Genomic DNA, 17609 nt, shown 5'->3' on the forward strand with positions numbered 1-17609 from the left:
GCTGCAAAGGACACTATCAAGAAAGTGAAAATAACTGAATTACTTTACTGTACACCTGAAACAATGTACATCAACTGTAGCTCAATTTTTAAAAACTCACATAAAAACTCCCCAAAAAAGAGAAAACATAACCCGTACCATAAGCAAAAATATTCATAAATCACATATCTAATAAAGGTCTAGTTTCTAAAACATATAAAGAATTATTATGACTCAAGAACAGAAAAAGACTAATAACCCAATTTAAAAATGGGCAAAAGATTTAAAGAGACATTTCTCCAAAGAAGACACACAAGTGACAGTAAACATATTTAAAAATCCTGATCATTTGTGATTAGGGAAATGCAAATCAAAACCACAATAAGATGCCACTTCACACCCACTAAAATGGCTATAATAAAGTTTAAAAAAATACCAAAATTTAATAAGTGTTGACAAGGGGGTAGAAAAACTGGAATCCTCATACATTGCCATTTGGAACGTAAAACACTGCAGCTGCTTTGGAAAAAAATTGGCAATTAGAAAGTTAAATATCAAGTTACCAAATGACCTAGCAATTCCAGTCCAAAGTGTAGACCCAACAGAAATGAAAATAAACGTCCACATAAGAACTTGTACTTGAATATTCATAACAACATTATTCATAATAGTCCAAAAGTGGAAACAACCCAAACACCCATCTACTGATGAATTTATAAAACAATATGTGGAATATACATACAATGGAATATTACTCAGCCACAAAAAAAAGAATCTCGACAAAATTCCAGTTTAAAAGAAGGCAGACACACAATGCCAACTATTTTATCAATTCATTTCTATGAAAAGTCCAAAACGGTCTCCCATTCCCCCTCCCCACACCCCCCACTCGCCAAATAAATCCCTGCTGTGAGGGCAATTCTGTTACCTCGGAAGTCCTGATATAAATGTCAGCAGAAAGGGTAACAGGCATTAACGTTGAGAGGTGGCACCGAGTGGACCCTAAAATCCCATAGGCGGAGAATCACTGCGTCCGGACGTTCTCGCGGTGTCTCGAGGAGAATTCGCGGCTTGATGCTGCAGTCAATCATGGCGGAGCAGATGCTGCTCCGTGAGTTGTCCCGGAAGTTGGGCAGCTGGACTGCCTTGCTTCAGGCCTCTGCGCTTGCGCGTCTCCGCCACGACCTGGCTGGGGCGCTGGTGTTGGCGAAGGGGCCACTGGGCAGGACTGAAAGTGGTCACACACACACACACACACACACACACACACACACACACACACACACACACACACACACACACACGGGGGAAGGCCTGGCCGCCCGCGCGTGTGGGACCGCAGGTTGGCGGTGATGCCAAAGGGCTCGCTGACGGGCAGGTAGGCCTTCACGACATGGGGGTGCGGGCCACCTGGGACTCCTCGAAGACGCGGCCCCGCTTCTGTACAGGACGCCACCAAGCACTTGTTCCTGACCCCGGCACTCCGCAAGTTATTGGGCTCCAGGAACCCGCGCTGGCGGTCAGCATGCGGCGTAGAGGCGGCGCCGGGCGGACGGTCGGGGCGATCTGAGTGGCATCCCTGGGCGGCGTCGCATCTAGGACCTCGAAACGCACGCCCGCGTGTTCTCCTGGCACAGCGCCCCCACTGGAGGCCGGCCACGACGCTGTACTTGCTCTCGTTGAGGGACGGCACATCCCTGGTGATGTCGGTGGGGATATCGGGTCTGGTGCCGGCGCACGAGATCTTCCGGGCCTAGGCCACATCCCACTCGTACTTCTCTTCCAGGTAGTTGGCCAGGCCAATGCTTGAGCTCCTGGTGGGCGGACACCGTGCTCCTGATGTCCACCGCTAGGCCATTGGTGAAGGGCCGCGCTTCCATGTGCAACGGATTGCGCTTGTTGCAGGTATTGGACAGGCAAAGCACATTCGACTTTTCGGAGACGCTCTCACGGTGCCAGATGACATGGTTGGATTTTTTTTTTTTTTTTTTTGCGGTACGCTGGCCTCTCACTGTTGCGGCCTCTCCCGTTGCGGAGCACAGGCTCCGGACGCGCAGGCTCAGCGGCCATGGCTCACGGGTCCAGCCGCTCCGCGGCATGTGGGATCTTCTTGGACCGGGGCACGAACCCGCGTCCCCTGCATCGGCAGACGGACTCTCAACCACTGCGCCACCAGGGAAGCCCTGGATTTCTTGATAGGGGATGCAAGTGTGCTCCTTCAGGCAGATCACCAGGTGCAGCCCCACAGCACCTGCAGTGATGTGTTCCCCGACTCCTTGATGGTGCACTGCTCCCTGGGATCCGACTTGGCCTGCGGCTTCAGCCCCTCCACCTATGACCAGTTTGAATAGGTTAGCCGGCTTCTTGGCTTCCACAGCGAGCCTGAAGACCAGGCTTACACTGAACTTCACGTGAGTGCGTGTAGTGGGCGTGCTCAAAGGTCGTTATGGTGCCTGTCTTCACCAGGAACTGGTCGACACCCACCAGGCCCACGATGTTACCGAAAGGCAAGTAGCTTTGTGGTTGCCGGGGGCTGGGATGGGGGGTGGCAGCTAATGGTATAGGGCTGCTTTTTGGGGTTATGAAAGTGTACTGGAATTAGATAATGGTGATGGTTGCACAACCTTGTGATTATATACTGAAAATACCCAATTGAAAGAGGTGAATTTTTATGGTAGTGTAAGAATCATAATTCAATTTTTTAAATACAGTAGTATTGATATCAGCACTGAATAAAGCTACATGCTGAGTGAATCTCTGCATGATGAGTCAATTTTCATATGAGTCTGATTTGACATCCAGTCCTTTTTATTATCTCTATGATATGTGAAGGGAAATTTGTAACTTTAAGTAATTATATTAGAAAAGAAAAAAGGCTGAAAATTAGTGATTTAAGCATCCAAATTAAGAATATATGGGAAAACAAACCCAAAGAAAGTAGAAGGAAGATAAGGGGGCAATAATATCTGAAATTAACAGAAAGCAAACCAACGACAAGAAAAAAACCCTAGAGATAATTTAAAAGGTGAGAAATTACCATTTTGAAAATTATAGCACCAATTAATACATCTGGCAAAACTGATCAAGACAAAAGAGAAGAAACAGAAGAAACAAATACAATTTATGAATGTAAAGCAGAAATATTGCATAAGAGGATATAAAAATAAAACATTATTAACAATATTGTATCACTACATGTAAAGTTTAACCAAGTGAAGTAAATAAAATTCAATACATGTTCACAATTTATAGTAAACTATTAAAAAAACTAAAAAAATCATATTTAGTGGTGAAACATTAAAAGTCTCATCTTAAAAATCAGGAACAGGGAGATAGGTGAGCACATTTTTATTGCCTACATTTAACAGAGTACTAAAGGATCTAGACTAAACAATAGAAGAAAGTAAAAATATTAACTCATTTTCAGATTGTCTAATATTAGTGAATTAATGAAGTTAAAATTATGAGGTTAAATATGTAAAACTATATAATAAATGTATATTAGCATATTTACATATATAAAACTAAATGTGATTTGGAAGAGATGAGAGAACACAGTGTACTGTTTCTTAATGTGCACTATGAGTGCACAGATACTCGATTTTATCAGTGTTTGTTGTCCTTTACATATGTTACAGATATTTTTACATGTATGAAATATTTCCTATTTCAACATAGAAAGGTGCTCTTCTCTAAAAAAACAATATTATACAGTCTCTGCCTTTTATATGGAAAGGATACATTATGAAAAACAATACATAGAAAAACTAAGGCAATATCAGTATCTTAATATAAGTAAATAATATAAGTAAATAAGTGATGCTGCCATGAAATGCACTTTATTGAATATATTGCCGGAGAATCCAAATATTACAGGCGGTAAGTTTGTAAAAATGTACTTTTATTTGTAATAGAAATTAGTATCCCAGAGCTAACTGTTTGTAAATAGGAGTCATGTGAAAATACTGTTGGTCAGCATGTTTAAGATATGGCTGTGACTCTACGAACAATTGGAAAGTTTAATAATTTGTTTTATTTTTTATTTCAACTGAGAGCACAGAATAATCATCCAGTTTGCTAAGCTTTATTTATAGTATAATAAGAATTTTGATATAACCACAGTAGTTGCAGTGTGATTTACACAATATAAGAAAAGGATTTATTTTTGATGTGAAGAAGAGTATTATTATGTTGAATATCATCTGGTAGAAGTTAATAAATAAGATCTGAGGTTGTGTTCTTGTGATGTTAATGACAAACTTTTTCAAAGGTTGGTACATAATTAGGTTCAATACATCATCCAGCAAAGATTGCTTTGGGCTTAAAAGTTTAAAATTTGCTAAGACTGCTAAGTTTCTGTAGTTTGAACATGGACATCTCAATGCTTTGCTTGATAAGCTGAATGTTCTTTATAGTATTTGTTGTTGTCTTACAAAGAGGATAGGGAGCTTAATGATGGTATGATGCCAAAGAGATAGAAATTAATTTTAACTGATAATCACTGTTTATGCCAGCATTCCAAATATTGGTCCTAATGTCATTTAAATACAAATATCCTGAACTTACTAAGTACATTTCAAAAGACAATTTATTAACCATATTATTTTCCACACACTTAGCCAGCCAGATGTATTTCCATTTTGTATGCATTTGCAGGAATAACCTATATCAAAGAACACTTACATTCCACTGTATAATGTGATGTGTGGTTTTATCTGACTGTATATTTCTCCATTGCATAGACAGAAAGTAGGTGTCCTGTCGTGTTTAACATGATTAACTTTCCCTTAATGTACCACATACAAGAGCTTTTGCTTGCAATCCAGTATGGACTGGTCACTTTATGTTCCAGTACAAAATAAAGAGTCTTTGTCGGGTTATTCAAAGGGAAGTCACCAGCTCAGCTCTCTGAAGTCTTGGAACAAACTATTAGTTTTTAATAACATTATAATTAATCCAAAAATTTTCAATAGTTCTTTTCAAATATTTAAACTTGAGATAGGCACAAGTACAATTTGATTATCCTATCTCTTTCCAAATTGTATCTTTGAGAAAATTGTTTTATGTGAGAAACCTGGTCCAGTTTGCTAATCTGAGGTTGAAGTCATTTTCCAGACATGAACAGTTTTTGCTTAAACTTCACTACATAAAATCTGTGAAAATGAAATAACATCAATTTTGTCAAATAATATTAATAGAATGAATAAAGAGCTAAAAACCAAACTTACTGAAATATTCTGAAAGTAAATGTGGTGCTAAGCCACTAAAAACCCTACGCAAGATTCGTAATCCTACATGAAATCCATTGTGCTATATCCTCAACTATGTTTGGAATACTAAATGACTGCTTTCTTTTATAGCCCAAATAAGACTGTAGTGCTTTGATTGCAGTAATAGCCCCACTAATTTTCTCCTTCCAGTGTTCACCTTCTTTTGCAATGTGACTTTGCAGCATCTACCACTAAGAGGTGGAGTCTAATCCCTTGCCTTTTGACTCTAGGCTGGTCCTATGACTTGCTTTGGCTGATAAAATATAGCAGAAATGATAGGGTGCCAGTTCTGAGCCTTGGCCTTGTGACCCTCTGTTCCCCCTCGTAAACCACAAGGTCAGGTTGCTGTAAGAGTATGAGAGACAACATGGTGCAGGGCTGAGTCAGCGTGGTTTTCCCAGCCAACACCCTAGGCCTGTGAAGGCCCAGCTCAAATGAGCAAGATCTGTAATGATGCTTAGCTGGCCTATGGCTTACTGCAGATGCGTGAGTGAGCCTTCCTGGGCCCACTTGAGAACCACCCAGTACAAGTGAGCTAAAATGAATGTTTATGATGCTCTGTGTACCTGCATTTTTTGTGGTTGGTTGTTACATGGCCTTAGGGCAGCAATGGATAACTCATATGAAGACTATTGTTCCCAGTTAAGTATTCCAGACAAAATTCTATACCAACGATTGGCAGACTTTTTTTTATAAAGGTCTAGATAGTAAAAATTTTTGCTTTAGTGAGTCACATGCTATCTCTGTTGCATATTCGTCTTTGTTTTGTTTCTTTTGTTTCTTTTTACAACCCTTTACAAATGTAAAAACTATTCTTAGCTTTTGGGCTGTACAAAAAGGCCTGCTGACCAGATTTGGCCCATGGGCTGTAATTTACTTACCTCTGTTCTATATCAGGCAAAGACATGATATTGCTAACCTGATGCAGAATAAAAGATGCAAAAGGGGCTCAAGTTGCAAAGTAATGTGGTAAAATCTAATACAATTTTTAAAATAGAATTATACAAGTATTTTTTTCATTTTTAATTTTGTATGTTTCTCTTCAGTGGTGTGCTGGTAAAATTTTCATAACCACCTGTCACCATACCACCAATTTCAACCAGTCAGTGGAGTGGAATTGAGAAGAGATGTATACAATTGGCTCACATGAGCTAGTAAGAGCTGACTCCAGCAGACCATTGTACTACCTACCTATGGTACTGCTTATACTGCAGTTCAGTAGTAATTATATAAGAAATTGATTATAATCCATACAGTGGGTTTTCCTTAAACTGATTTACTCCTTTTGCTTACCTCACCTTCTTGATCCCAGTAAATTTTGGTTTTGTGCCCCCTGGTCCTGGAGAAGACTACTGTCCTTACAACTGTCTTCTTCTGTGAGTGACCTGAGTCGCATTTATCTATGACCTAGTTTCAAAGAAAATCACTTAAGGATAAACTTACCTTTCTTTGTTTGCTCTCCTCCAGTGGAAGAATAGGAAATTATCTTATTTTCAGGCATGGTTATTTACAGTCCTTTGAAACCTAATTAAAAAGAAAAGCATTTAACTATCATGAATCAAAATTAGTTTTAATCACACTAAAAATTGTCAACTCAAGAACTGGTAATGTCAGGATAGGTTTCTAATAGTATGCAATTTACATATGTAAAAATCAATACTAAATTATGTTAAAATGTAAGGAAACCAACAATATACTCTTTTTCCTGTGAGGACTTCTATGAACCTATTTAGGAAAACCAAATATAAAAATTCTCATTAAAGAGGCATCTTTGATCCCCTGCTCTGCTGTTAGCTTAAACAGACACTGGGTCTGAGTACTAGATAATTTGTATTCATCATTGAAGCTGTGGGCTCAAAGCCCTTTGCGAATTCTAGAACCTACATTGTTTCATTTCATATGATAAAGTTAAACCTTGCTGTCATCTCTTCTTTACATTCCCTCAGTTCCTTTTTTTAAAATATGTTTTATTATGGACCAAGTCAAATATATACAGAGGTAGAGAGAATTACCAATGTAATTTGCTTGCAATAATGGCCTCAAAATCTCATGAGACGAAAGTGAATTAAGGTGATTCTTACCCAGCACAAACTCAAAGGGAACCCAACACACAAAAGGACTAGATAACACAAGTCAACAGAAAAGGAAGGATAGCAGAAACTGATCCAAAGTTACTCCAGAGTGTGAAATTATCAGATATAAACCACCTAACAACTATGCTTAACATGTTTATAAATATAACATCAACATTTTAAATTTCAGAACGAAAAATTATGTAAATTGATATTGCAGATTTGAAAAGAAGCTAGTTAGAAATCCATGAACTGCAAACTGCTATGTAACTGCAATTCTAAACTCACTGGTTCAATTTAAAAGCAGGTATGACAAGACTGAAGAAAGAATTAGTGAAAAAGTTCAGGCAAAAAACTATCTTGAATATAACAATACAGAAAATACAGAAGCAAGCATAAAATTCAGTGTGCTCAACCTCCACTTTCAGGAAGATGGAGTGAATGTAGTTATCCCTATTCCTTCCTCTACATACAACAAAAAGCCCTGGACATGATATATAAAACAATCATAAGACTTTGAAAGGTGGAGAGAAGAAGGCAAACTGGCTAGGCACCTTGAGATCAGAGGAACAATGAGATGGTGAGTTTCCAAGATTTTCTTTTTGCCTTATACATCCCAGACTTGAAGCTAAAGAAACCAGAAACCCAGATATGCCAATGCATGCAGACCAAATAACGCTCTGACAAAAGCCTGCTCTCTCTAGCCAAGGGACCAGGAAAGGGGCAGCTTAGCAAGAGAGAATACATCTGGATAATCTCTCCACTCCAGCCAAACACCACAGAAAAAACTGACCCCACAAAGGCAGAGTGAGGAGCCTAGATGATTTCCACTCTTGCTAGGTGGAAACAAGGAACCCCTTATTTCCTGCTGGGGTAAATGTCAGAAGACTCTCATGTCCTGTAGGAATCCAGGACTTCCATCCCCACTGGTTGGAGGCAAGCCTCCCCATCTCATCATCAATGGATACTGTGTGGGGAGACTGGACTTCCACACCTCGCAACAGCACTAATGAGTACCTCTTGTCTTTCCCACTGGGGTGGCCTCAGAGCAAGCTTAATAGTGAGTCGCAACTTTTACTGCAGTCCAGCAGTAACGAGGCCACACCCTCTCTGTGTTGTCAGTGGTGTCCATGTCTGAAGCAGTGACTAGGCACTCCTACCTCTCCCGGTGAAGGAAGTGTCAGTGAAGATCCAGTGGGGAGCTAGAACCCACAACCTATTCTGAGCAATACGAAGTAGAAATTAAAACCTCAGTGAGATATCTATACACCTATCAGAATGGCTAAAACAAACAAAAAAATAGTTGCAACACCGAATGCTGGCAAGGATGTGGAGAAACTGGGTCATTTATACACTGCTGGTTAGAGTGTGAGATGATATAGCTACTACGGAAAACAGTTTAGCAGTTCCTTTTAAAACTAAAAATGACTTGTCAATATGACCCTGCAGTTGCATTCTTAAACATATATCCCAGAGAAAGGAAAACATATTTTCACTCAGAAACTTATGCAAGAATATTCTTAGGAGCTTTGTTCATACTACCCAAAACCTGCACACTACCCAGATGACCTTCTGTGGTGCATAGTGAAACAAATTGTGTACATCTGTAATGTGGAATACTACCCCACAATAAAAGGGAACAGACTCTCTATACACTCAACAACTTGGATGAACCCCAGTTTAATTATGCTGATTGAAGAAAAAGCCAATCTCAAAAAGATTTGTATTGCATATTCCATTTTATTCATGAAATAACGTAATTATAGAGATGGAGACCAAATCATTGGTTGTCTAGAGCTAGAGGTGGGAAAGGGGTGACATCAGGGAGTATTATGATGATGTACAGTTAAGTATCTTGATCATGGTGGTGCTTACACAGAGCTACACATGTAATAAAATTTCATAGAGTTATATATACACACACAAATAAGTGCATGTATTACTGGTGAAATCTGAATAAGCTCTATGGTTTGTGGTTTGATATTGTACTATAGTAACTTATGATGCTAACATTGAGGGATGGTGGGTGAAGCAGACAGAAAACCTCCTTGTATATTTCTTTGCAACTTCCTGTGAATCTATAATTATCTTGAAATAAAAAGCTTACAATACATAAAGCTATAAAAGAAAAGAAAAAAAATGATACCTAGAAAATCCTCATGCTTGTGGAAATTAAGAAACAAACTATAAATAAACTATATAGGAGAACATGTCACAATGGAACTTAGAAAAAATTTTGGACAATGATCATGAATATAAACATACCATAACACGTGGGACAAAGCAGAGCAGTGATTGGAGGAGACAGTGTGGAGGTGGGAGGGAGTCCATTTTAAAGAGGGTATCAGGGAGAAGTCCTCTTTGAGAAACTGATGGCTGACTATAATGAACTGAGAGAATGTGCCAAAAGAGCTTAGGGAAGAGTCATCCAGGAAGAGCTGAGATGCAAAAGTCCTAAAGCAGGAATGAGCTAAGAATGGCCCAGAAAGAGTAAATGTAAATAATTAACTCTAGAACCAGCCCTAATGCAAGAGCAGAAAATAACAACAAAAAGGTCTAGAACATTCCAGCTGACATTCATCCAAAGCATCCTATCAGCCTGGGCCTGATCCCTGCTGCCAGAAACCCTCAGACTGTTTTCACCACGGCAGACTAGCTTGTTAACTTGCCCTTCACAGGTCTTGCCAGAAAGCTGATTGTTAAATTTTCATTAATTTTGCAAGTCAGTTGAGACCACGTGGTACTTTGACATCAGCCATGGTGAGTAGATTTACACCGTGAAAATCAGCAAATGCCACAAATCAGGTCTTATTTCTGTTTTTGTTTTTGTCTTGAGAGGTGGTTATTAAATATTTATCAGTGCACTACTACCAAAAAACACAGATTCCTGAGAAGATGGGACATGAGCTACATTATTAGAGAACATGTAAGGCTACTGGAAGAGGGGATGAAAGAATTACAGATATGATTATTGAATTGGGCTAGGTTATTAAAGCTGGAATGGGTTCCACTCAGTTGGAAAACAATGAATAATTTGGTTCTAGAAATTGGGTCATGAGGAGGAGTAGAGTCATAAGAAGGGTAGGTAAGGGAGAGTGTTAATTTTAGGATAAAAAAGTTTAGACATCAGTTGTTTCAAACCTTACATCTTCTTAAACTCTCTATTTCCAATTTGTCTCTTTTGAAAAATATCACCCCCTGCTTCAGAGAGGAATTAGAAGGAATCAGATTTATATTCTAATTTAATATCACCAAACACATCTGTGCCCTTCATGGCTTCTTCCTGTTCTGACAATGCAGGGTATCCCTCTACTGGTTTGTCTTATCCCTCTACTTGTGCCAGGGAGCTCATAACATTCTCCCTCCTGATTTTTTGCTTCCAATTACAATTGTAAAATTCTTGTGCTCTTTTCTTAAAACAGTTGTTTCTGTTGGCATTTGTGAAGCCACACATTTTTTTCTTTTCAGTTCCCTCCCAATAAATGGAAATGCCTTTCCTTCCATTGCTATCATTCGTTATGAAAATCCCTGCATCAGATCATCCCCTTCACTCTCTCTCTATCCACTTAATCTACTATATTTTCTTCTAATGACTCATTATTACTTAACATATATTACAAGTTTATAATCGTTTCCTTTATTTCCTCTTTTTTCCATTAAAATTCAGTCTATGTTTCTCACTGCTGTCGTCCTAGCATCTATAACAGTACCATTAAACAGAACTTTTTACAATGACGAAAGTGTTCCAGATCTGTGCTGTTCAAAATGGTAAGCATTATACTAAGCCACATGATCACTTAGAATCACTATTCACTTGAAATGTGGCTAATGTAATTGCTGAATAGATTTTTAATTGTATTTCATTTTAATTAATTTCAATTTAAATCACCATATATGGCTAGTGGATACTATGTTGGACAGCACAGATCTATCACAATGCCTGGCACATTGGAGGGGTTCAAAAAGGTCTTGTTGAAAATGAAAGGATGCATGAACTGAAAAAAAATCCATGAAAGAATGAAATACCTGCAATCAGCTTATAATCCTACAGATATGGTTTGGGACTGTCACCTTCCCCTCCTTCTAGTCATGCTTTTTGGCATTGGCTTTGTTTCAGTTTTCAGTTAGAATTTTTGCTTGTTTCCAAACCTGAATAGCATATGACATGTAGAATTCCTTTTGTTTCACCACTCTTAGACTGGCATCTTGGCAAATCACTATGTTCCTCAAATTTTGTTTAAAAAATGAAATTTCTGAGCTACCTATCTTTCTAGACAGAAAACCTTCTCATTTTAGCCATTTCCTCTCATGATTTTATTTGTAATTGTTTGTTTTAAATATTCTTATTGTGAAATATTGCATAGCAATATTTTTTAAAAACTTTGCATCTTACAATGCAGCCTAAGAAATAAGTGGTTAACAGTAACATTCAAATTCCAGTGTTCCTCAGTGGTCACAGTTCCCTTCTTCCCTAACCAGAAATTGCAACCATCAAATATATAATCCCCATGTTTCAGTTTATTTTTATTACATATGTATCTCAAAACAATATACTCTATAATACTGGTTTAGAGTTTTACATCTTTATATGAATGATATTATACCCTACAAATCATTCTACAGCTTTGTTACTTGTTTAGTACATTTCTGAGATTTATCTGTTGTTACATATAGCTGTATTTCATTCTTTTTCACTGCTGTATAGAATTCTGTTCAGTTTCCTGTTGATGATCATTTCAGTTTTTTTCAAATATTTTCCCTATTGTAACTAAGTCTTCTATAAGATTCCTTTATACTTTGTGAATTATACTAGAGTATCGCTAGGGTATAAACATGGGGAAATACATGCTGGGTTGTGCCTTTTTTTTAAATCTCAACAGTTCTAGATATAGTCCTTTGTTATTAATATTCATTACAAAGATCTTCTCCTAGTTTATCCAGTGTTTTTATTTGAAGATAAATATTTTTAATGGAATTAGGCATGTAAATCAGCCACCCATTGCCCAGATCCACAAACAATATCAAAAGTCAGCATTTAGACAACTTAGAGACTCATAGCCAACACCTACAAAATTTAAAGCCTTAAAGTCAGTGACAGAAAGTACCATCTGCTCTTCTAAAACTTAATAAGTTGTCTGTATTTATAGATTTTATCTTTGTAAGATGCTGTTTGTTGTATCCTTGTTATTTTAATGGCTTTGATAAGGCTATGAAGTTAATGTGCTACTTTCCTGTTCTTTCATATTCTCATAAAAATATTATGCAACTTTACCTTAAATCATTTCAGTAGCCATGATTCATTCACACATTCTTTGCAGTAAACAGTGCAAATATACTGATACTCTTCCAGTAATTATGAACACCATATTTATTTGTTTACTCTCACTGGCTTTATCTATAATTCAGCTGGTTTATTTTATTCTAATCTAAATGTTAAAATCTACACTCTTTTCACAAAGAAGATTTTTTTAAGAGATCTGACAATGGGAAGTACTTCATAAACTGTTATAATATTCAAAAGTAATTACTTTTTTTTCCAACTTTTTACCCTATCGTGAGCTGAGATTTTTAAGCTCATTTAAAATTATGGTTCAAACAAAAATTATGTCAAATATTCTATCTATATAGCTTCTAAATCCCTAAACCAGTATAAATATAGCCAGTAAAGAGCACAGAGTATGAATGCAAACCATCAAGCAAGGCAGCAGATGGGAATCAGAGTCAGGATCCTGGCCAAGGCCAGTAACCAGAGATTTGGAACCTGACTGAGCAGAAGGGTGACCAATCACTACTGAGACTAACGACCTAAAATGACTAAACCAGACCGCCTGTTATATTGGTTCTTCTTTAGTTGCAGATGAGAGAAATTCAGCATTAGCAGAAATGAAAACATAAAAACACACAAAACAAAAACAGGGAAAAACTACAACATTAAAAGGAGTATTTACAGAACAGACACTGGTTAATTAACGGAAAATATCAGCAGTCCATCTGTAAGAGAAGCAGGAATACAGGGACTCAAATGCCATCAGCATTCTCTGTGCCGCAGCCACAGATATACTTTTCATACTTGTTCTAGTTTTCCTTCTACAACTTGACTTTTTCTGTGTTTCAGAAATCTTGGTTGCTGACACCTCCTGAGTTTTATATTGTAGAGATTCAGATACCAAAGAAATGTTGACTTTTTCTCAGATTTGATTCCAGTTATCTCGGGAGGATTTTAATTGGCCTTACTTGGACCAAGTGCCTATATTTGACCCAATCAAATATTGTCCTTCCTTATTGCTAGGAAGTCAGGATATTATTATTGTACTAGTTTGAACCTGCTTTCTATTCCTGGCCACAGTTATGGCCGGGGTAAAATTGCTGTCTATTTACATAGCTGCACTCACTATAATTTGGGGGGTGATGGGTTTGGGGAGAAGATAGGGAAGACCAAGCAGACCCTCCTAGAGGCCCTATTCCAAAAATGGCAGGCAAACTCATAGGTGGTGGTTCTACACCAAGAGGAAGAATATTTTGTCAATCATGCAGGGATGTTTCTAATAATTCCAGTTTTTCCAACAGTGAGCAAAGCTATGTTGTGAGGTAGAAAGCATTATATCACTAAAAGTGATTAAGGAGAAGCTGCAAAATCATTCAAATATTGTATAGGAAGAACTTAGAAAATGTCTAGAGACTGGACTGAATTACTTTCTAAGAGCCACTTCACTTTAATATTCGATAATTCCTAGTTTATTTCATTTCAACCATTCATGATTCGTTTCACAATTTTCAGTTTGTATCTTGTTTGTGTCACAGTGCTACGTGTTTAGGGTACAAAAGAATATTCTAGGGTACATATTTTGTATCCTCAGGGTATTCATCAATTTGATTATATCTTGTATATTTTTAGTAATACCAAGGAATTTTAACACAAGGCCTAGAAGTTACATGTCCATGAGAATAAAAATATTCCTTGCCTCTTTACCACATGTTTTATATTCCAGCCACACCAGTCATAAAAACGAGCCTTACTTACACTTCCATGCTGTCATCCCTTGCACGTTCTTTTTACTCTTCCTTTCCTTAAGTCTCTATGTAATTGAGTGTAATATATATAATGTCTCCTTTTACTTCTCATCACAAAACAAATTTACTTACTCCTTCTCCCTGTACTTTCTTATATAAATTCTGCCTTGAGTGTTGCTTTCACAAACAGCATAGTTTTTCTAATCCTTTTATTTTTTGTTATACAATAGATTGTTTTGTGACAATGTTGAGGCTATTGCAAAATAGTAATGAAAATTGCAAAAAGACAAGGCATTTTTCTACATTTTTTTCTATTCATACCTATAATAGTTTCTTTTATAAATCTTTAAACTCTATTCCTCTGATTCCTAATCTCTTCTCTCTTTCTTTGATGGAGTTCTATTGACTTTATGTCTGTATTACATTCAACAGATTAAGATGCATTAAATATTACATCTCACGGTTTTACTAAAGCTGAGCACATCTTCAGAAAGATTAAATGTCATCTTTTTCTGCAAATCAAATTAGTACTGAAAAAACCAGTTTCTACACATATATTCATAAAGATATCTTGTACTGTATTCTGAATTTGAGAAATGAGCTTTCACCTTTTGGCAATTACTTGAGACATAAAGAACGGCAAGCAAATCAAGTCAGTTTTTATGACATTAAATTATTTCGTAGGTCAATATCATGTATTAAATTATTATTTCACCTCTGAGTCACATCAAATGATTTTACAGTGAGTGTACTGAGAAACACTTGCTGACAAAATATAAAGTATGACAAAATATAAAGTACTTGTCGTTCATATTCAATAACTTCTTTGTCTCAAATGTAAAATAACAAATTCTTATAAATTTGACTTTTAAAATTCTTATGGAATAAATTCTTTATTAATTAGAAAATAATATTCCATTTTACTATGAGATAGCTTTTGCTCCTGAAGAAATGTGCCTTTTGATTTTACTTTTTTAGAATTTTCATAACTATTTATAGATCACTTCTACCTATTTCTAATAGACATTTTGTGGAATGCAAGAAAAGTATGAGAATAACCACTGCCCTCCCAAAGTTTCAGTTTATTTGGAGATATTACTGACTAATGAAATAGAGGGGTCTTGACCAAAGGAAAACAAAAATGATAGCTTATATTTAAAACATACCACATATGCATTTACTCTTCACAACAACCTGTGAGCTAGGTACCATTACCGGCCCTATTTTGCAAAGGAGAAAGCACTCTCCAGTGTCTTGTAGCTGGCGGTGCAGCACTGGATTTAGCCCTGGAGTCGACCACCATGCTGTACTCCTGCTAAAGAGGGCCAGTGTTCCTAGGGTGAAACAGAAGTAATAAAAGAGTTCTCAGGACCCTCTAATGTGCTGTTGACTTTAAAATAAGAATAAACTGTGCAATATGTTCCAGTCATTTGTAAAATGTAAACCTGGTTGAACTTTGGAATCAGGGGAAATGATTACAAAGTCTCTGAGACTACAGAATTAGTCTCAAAATTAAATAGATTTAAAGCTTAAATGTAAAAGAAAAACAACAGCTAGAGGAAACTGTTTATGTGAAAATAAGATGAGAAAGGCCTCTGAGCATAGCAGCAAAACACATAATGTTCTAGAGAAGATACGGCTCCACAAAAATTTAAAGCCACCTTGCTATAAAAAATATCACTCAAATCAGGAAGAGATTATTAAAACGTGGGTAACAAAGTAGTTTCTGGCTTAACATATAAATAGTTAGAAAACTTGGTTTAAAAAATGAAACATACAAACAGAAAAAATTAACAAAGGACCTGGAACTGGCAATCCCTATACACACACAGGCTCATGCTCATACACACTGGGGGAAGAGAGAGCAAATTAATATAGGAAAAGTGTTTAGCCATCAGTCATTAATAAAAAAAAAAACATTTTTTGCAGAGATAATTATACAGTAAAGTAATAGAAGAATCATGTTATCACGTAGGAAAAAGTAATAGATGTGCAAACTGCAAAGGGATGTCACCTACGGCGATGACATATTTACATTCTGAATGGATTACCTAAATCCTGTAGGGGAGAGAAAATAGTATATAATATAAATAATATAATTTCTCTTTGAGAAAGGAAACCATAAATTTTTTTAAACAGACGTCTTTTAATTCAGGGAACCATACTTAATGAGTTAGAAAATGAAAAGAAAAGTCACTTTCACCTAGATATTCTTTTTTTTCAGGTACCCACGTTGTACATCACTTATCTTCATTAATCATTCAAACTAGAGGATATAGAACATTTGCAACCCCTGGAACCAGAGAATCTGTTTGTTAACAAAAGTAAGCTTGAACTTGAGATTGCTTCACTGTGAGAGTTAGGTTCTAATGTGCTAGGTTTTCCAGTCACTCCATGTAAAAAATAAGCACCTGCTTATAAAATTATTTCTCTCCCACCTAAAATGTAACCTTTTCATTTTTCAACACTTTTGGACCATGTATAGATAATTATGAGATATGATAAGGCACAGCTACTATAAGAAAAAGTATTGGTTCATAAATCGAATTTATTTTGATCACTTCACATATATCTGCACCTACAAAGAATTATCTCCCAAAAAGATTAGTCTTTGTTTTTCCAAAATTGAAATATGCTAGAACAGCCTTGCTTGAATAAAAAGCAGGCCTCTGATAGCTTCTAAACGTAACCACAATAAGCCTAGTGTGGGACTTTATTCATTCTTAATTTTTTTTTTTTTTTTTTTTTTTTTTTTTGCGGTACGCGGGCCTCTCACTGTTGTGGCCTCTCCCGTTGCGGAGCACAGGCTCCAGACGCGCAGGCTCAGCGGCCATGGCTCATGGGCCCAGCCGCTCCGCGGCATGTGGGATCTTCCCGGACCGGGGCACGAACCCGTATTCCCTGCATCGGCAGGCGGACTCTCAACCACTGCGCCACCAGGGAAGCCCTATTCATTCTTAAATAACATTTTTTGTCAGCAATAAATATTAAGTGCACAGTGAAGCGCTTTTGACTAAATATTCTTTTATATCTTAACTATTCTGAATTATATTTGGGGATTGTGGTAGAGTCAATACTATGTGTTCATTGCATAATTTTCTCTTCCTGGACACATAGGAAAACTGAATTAGAGTAGTCCTTGACCTTATAAACATTCCATTTGCTCCTCCAGCCCTCTTTTCGTTTCCACAGCAACCTTGGAAGCCACGTGTTCTGCATCTTAGAGCTACAGTGATAGAAACTGGGTCCCCGGGCCATCTCTTAAAAAACACCCACT

The 17609-nt window shown here is 37.2% G+C and overlaps 1 pseudogene; it reads right to left on the bottom strand.

Moving 5' to 3' along the window:
• Window positions 1–1062: 1062 nt before the first annotated feature.
• LOC102976385 (elongation factor 2-like) lies at window positions 1063–15635 on the bottom strand (annotated as a pseudogene).
• Between the last annotated feature and the right edge of the window lie 1974 nt (window positions 15636–17609).

The sequence above is a fragment of the Physeter macrocephalus genome, chromosome 19, assembly GCF_002837175.3.
Source record: "Physeter macrocephalus isolate SW-GA chromosome 19, ASM283717v5, whole genome shotgun sequence".
NCBI classification, from domain to species: domain Eukaryota; kingdom Metazoa; phylum Chordata; class Mammalia; order Artiodactyla; family Physeteridae; genus Physeter; species Physeter macrocephalus.